At 33.2% G+C, this 5,000-nt stretch overlaps 1 protein-coding gene across 1 annotated transcript in view; it reads right to left on the bottom strand.

The window, feature by feature from the left end:
- Window positions 1–4,774, bottom strand: part of LOC124433227 (ion transport peptide-like) — a 48,491-nt gene extending 43,717 nt beyond the window's left edge. The window contains exon 1 of the mRNA XM_046956820.1: window positions 4,396–4,774. The gene's annotated coding sequence lies outside the window, so the exon portion shown is untranslated. The remainder of the gene's footprint in view (window positions 1–4,395) is intronic.
- Between the last annotated feature and the right edge of the window lie 226 nt (window positions 4,775–5,000).

Raw genomic sequence — 5,000 nt, 5'->3', positions numbered from 1 at the left:
CCAATATTAGTATTAACAGTATTAGTAGTAGCAGTAGTAGTAGTAGTAGCAGTAGTAGTAGTAGTAGTAGCAGTAGTAGTAGTAGTAGTAGTAACAGTTTAAAGAACAATATTGTTGTGATACTAGCTACTGATACATTAAAAGACAAGTTGAGGCCACGCGGCCTCAAGAGAAAAGGTAAAACGGTCGTTTGCTTTGGAGAGAAGGCAGATGTAGGAGAAGAGAGAATTTCCTTTTGCAGTTCCATAGCACGCTATGTGTACGCTATAAATAACTTGGCAACCTCCCAGAGAACGGAAAGTAGTTCGCCTTCGAGTTCCGTAACGAATTCTCAGGATTGCTTTCTGGATCGGTAGCGATACGCAAGTTATACTTGCTTTCGTCGCAATTAATTAATACTTAAGAGACAAGACCGGACACGAACTTCTTACTTTGACTTCCGTACTTTTATCTCTCTCTCTCTCTCTCTCTCTCTCTCTCTCTTTTTCTCTCTTTCTGTCTGTCTGTCTGCCTATCTCTCTCTCGCTCTCTCTCTCTTTAAATTCAATTGCATTCAGTAAGGATCGTTGTACCGAAGTATTTATATATATATATATATATATATATATATATATATATATATATATATATATATGTCGATATTTATTGATATGCTTTCAAGTACGTATTGGGTAATAAAGTATTGGATTGGTGAGAACGAGAAGGTGGTGGGAGAACTGAAGGAAAAGAAGAGTCGCACGTGGCAATGAGTAATGACGGAATCGTCAGTAATTTTTTCTTCCTTTTCTTTCTTATTTTCTTTCTTTCTTTCTTTTTTTTTCTTCTTCTTCCTCCTCTTTTTTTCTATATCTGCGTGTCGTTATACGAACGATAAACACCAATAATGTTTTCCTATTCGTTATTTCATATCCAAATATACTGCGCTTCTTCTATTTTTTTTTTTTTTTCTTATACTCTTCTTTCTTTCTTTTTTTCTTTCTCTTTTCTTTTTTTTCTTATTTCTCTCATTTCTTCTTTTTTAACGATCGAATGATCGAACGATATATTTCCGAATAAAATTATATTTGTAGTTTTTGTTTGTTAAAAATTGATTAATATTAAATGATTCATCGTATTTTCATTGACATTATTTATTGATAATATATTGCTTTGATATATTTTGTTTCTATCGGAAAATATTTTTCGATAAGAAATTAGTAGCTTTTTTCTTTTACAATTATATATATATATATATATATATATATATATATATAATCGTAAAAATTTATATATATATAATTGTTTACATAATATTATTGTATATTGTTCATTTAGTTTTATACTTTACCGTAATTATATTATTTATTTATATAAAATATAATAGAGTACCACGTTATTTTTACAAAACGAAAGAGAGAGAGAGAGAGAGAGTGAGAGAGAAAGATAAAAAGATAAAAAGATATAGAAGATCGTGGGAGCAAAGCTTGGAATTGTCATTCCTTTCAAAGATCGGTAGTACTCGGAAGAGGTTATCTCGTAAGTGTAATTCGAACGCATGAGTTATATGAATCGTTCGAACAGGAAGTAGAAAGAGAAGAAGAATGAAGAAGAGAAGAAGAAAGAGAAAGAAGAAGAAGAAGATGATGAGGAAGATGCAAGGACAAAACTGATAAAGATGATGATAAAGAGATAAGGAGAGATTTACATGAAGGATAAAAGAAAAAAAAAAGAAAAAAGAAAAAACAATTTCTAACTTGATTTGAATTCGTAAACAATTCGTAAATCTATTTCTTATAAAATAATATTAACGAAAGATTAATTGATTAAAAAAAAAAAAAAAAGGAAAAGAAAAAAAAAAAGAAATCATAGTTAATAGTTCCCGTTTTCGTTTTTCCTCCATTCAACACATCGAATTATTAATATTATTCGTTGTATTTATGATCAAATTTTGGACATTTTGATTCAATATATATTTGCATCGATAAACAATTGTTAATTAATTTATTTATTTAGACGGACGATCGATTTCTTTTATAATCTGTTTTATATATTTTTTTTTCTTCCCCTCTTTAATATTTCAAAGAATTCCTCAAATGAATTATATTTCGAACTGAATTGTTTATGTATATCTGATAATGATTTAAATTTAGTGCTAGATAAATTGATATATAATTTATTATTTATAGTGATAGTTACAAAAAATATCTAAGTATGAAAACTTTGCCGACTGTGCATGATCGAGCCAAGTAAGTATATATATATATATATATATATATATATATATATATATATATATATATATATATATATATATATATATTATATGTATGTATGCATTTTTAGACGATCCTTATTCATCCTCGTGTTACTACGTGCGAGTCATTGTTCATTGAAGAAATTAAACTCTCTTAATGACATTATAACTCTTTTCTTTTTTCTTTTTTCTTTTTTTTTTGTCTCTTTTCAATTAAGAGTATAAAGATTAATTTTTTTTTAACAACGAAGATATAAATAATACTAGTCAAATATCAATGTACAAAACAACAATGGCAAAAAAGTAATCATTTCCTTGATCAACTCAAAGATAAAACAAGACGTTTCTATCGATCATTTTTATCATCGATAAATCCTAATCCGTATGGTCGATGATTCGAAGGAAAAAAAAACGAAAAAAAAAAAAAAATTCATGATTATTCAACATAACACACAACGTTTGACACACAACGTTAAGATAGATCTTGATCGATGTCAATGACGATCTACATATACGAACGACGAGAAGATAAAAGAAATAAATGTCTTCCTTTCGTCGATTTAAAGTCAGTCAAAAATGTCCTTTTTTTGTGGAGTAATATACCAAAAAAAAAAAAAGAAAAGAAAAGAAAAAAAATAAGAAAAAAAAAGGAAAGAAAAATCAAGGCGAGGGGGTGGGGAAGGAAAGAAAAGGGAGAATAAAAAAGAAATTTCATGAACTACAATGAACGATTTCTAAAGTTCGAATAAAATTTATCCATACTCATAATCGAATCGCGGATGGATGAAACACGAGTCCCTCCTCGTACGTTCGTATTCGTGTCCGTCGCCGTCAGCGGGTCAAGATCACGTTACAATGACGTCGACGTAATAACGAGAGAGAGCAAGAGAGAGAAAAAAAAGAGAGAAGAAAAGAGAGAGAGAGAGAGAGAGAGAGAGAGATTAGAACGAGTAGCAAAGAGTAAAAGACTGAAGGGACACATCTCTCTCTCTCTCTCTCTCTCTCTCTCTCTTTTTATCTATCTGTCCATCTATCTATCCATCTCTCTTTTTCAAACGAATGAAACTCGTCCTCGATGTTCGTCCTCGTCAATTCGCTAACAACAATTTCTTCTTATTCTTATTCTTCTTCCTCGTCTTCTTCTTCTTCCAACATCGTATGTATAGTTGGTAGTAGTATCATCATCATCATCATCATCATCATCATCATCATCATCGTCATCATCATCATCATCATGATGATGATGATGATGACGATGATGATGATGATGATGATCGTGTCGGGAGGACAGCGAATAGTGCGACAGTGACAAAGAATAAGAGCAATTGAGCCGAATTAAAGGGACCAATTATGACGAAGAAGACAAGGAGAGATGGGGGTCTACGGTTAGGCAGACAGCTGGGTACGCACACTGACTGAGACACTGACTGAGAATCTAACTGAGACTCTCTTCTGAATCTTTTCTTTCGACGATCATCCATCCCATTCGCCGCCGCTTCGTGCAAAAGCGTGGTGTTAATGTTCAGGGTGAGAACGAAGAACGACGCGATCTTGTTTCGTTGGACACGTCATTCCTCACAACCAGTACGAGGAATCACACTGTTTCTTTCTCTTTCTATCTCTCTCTCTCTCTCTCTCTCTCTCTCTCTCTCTCTCTCTCTCTCTCTCTCTCTCTCTCTCTGTCTCTCTGTCTCTCTCTCTATCATTCTTATTCTCTCATAGTCGTTGTCCTATAGTTTGAATCTTATCACGGGATCTTCATGCGATATACATACACACATACACACACACACACACATATATATATATATATATGTATGTGTGTGTGTGTGTGTTTAAGTACAAATGGCGATATCGTTTGAAAAAATTCCTTCTTTTCTTTTTACTTTATTTTTCTTTTTTTTTGTTTTTTTGTTTTTTTTTTTTGTTTTTGTTTTTTTACTCCAATAGGAGTAGGAGTAATTCGATCGAGAATTATTCGAAACGTATATCTACGTATCATTCACCGACATAGAATTTCTTTCTCGAGATTATATAGATACATTGTACACGTGTATTATCGTGTGGAATAATAAAAAAAGAAAAAGAAAAAAAAAGAGAAAAAAAATTCCAAAAATGACGAAGACACGGAGCAATATAGAAAGAAAATTATTTTCACTTACCTCCTGAGAAAAGATCCTGGGGATTAATCCAAATAAGCAAGAGACGGCAATAAGATGTACAGCGAGTAGAATATCGAAATTGAATGAGATTAAGACGGCGACGACAATGGTAGGGGTGTAATCGTACGTATATATATATATATATATGTATCTATATATCTATATCGAAGGTTAGAGAGAATTCTTTCTATCTGTACTCTCCGACGTCCCTCGTACGCGTTCGACTTTCTTCTGACCGCGGCGTCGCGACGTTCCGCGTCTAATATAGAGAGACACCTCGCAACGGGTGTTCGCCGTCGGCGCGCTGCCACCACCGTCTTCGTCTTCGTCCTTGTCGTTGTCGTATATCGTTGTCTTCGTCAACGCCTATCGTAAAAACATATCCTACCCTTTCATCGTAGATCTCTTTTCTCTATACACCCCCTGTGGGGTTTCTCACCAATACCTTTAACCTCTCTCTCTACTGTCGTTCATTCGTTCGTTCGTTCGTTCGTTCATCCTTCCTTCATTCGTTTCTTACAATCTCTTTCAATCCCCTCCTATCAACATCCATCCACCCTTCTTACCCTTCCTTCTCCTCTTCCTCCTCCTTCTACTCCTCCTCT

Source organism: Vespa crabro, chromosome 1 (assembly GCF_910589235.1).
Source record: "Vespa crabro chromosome 1, iyVesCrab1.2, whole genome shotgun sequence".
NCBI classification, from domain to species: Eukaryota; Metazoa; Arthropoda; class Insecta; order Hymenoptera; family Vespidae; genus Vespa; species Vespa crabro.
The sequence above is the reverse complement of the archived record's forward strand: the minus strand, read 5'-3'. Positions and strand labels throughout refer to the sequence as shown.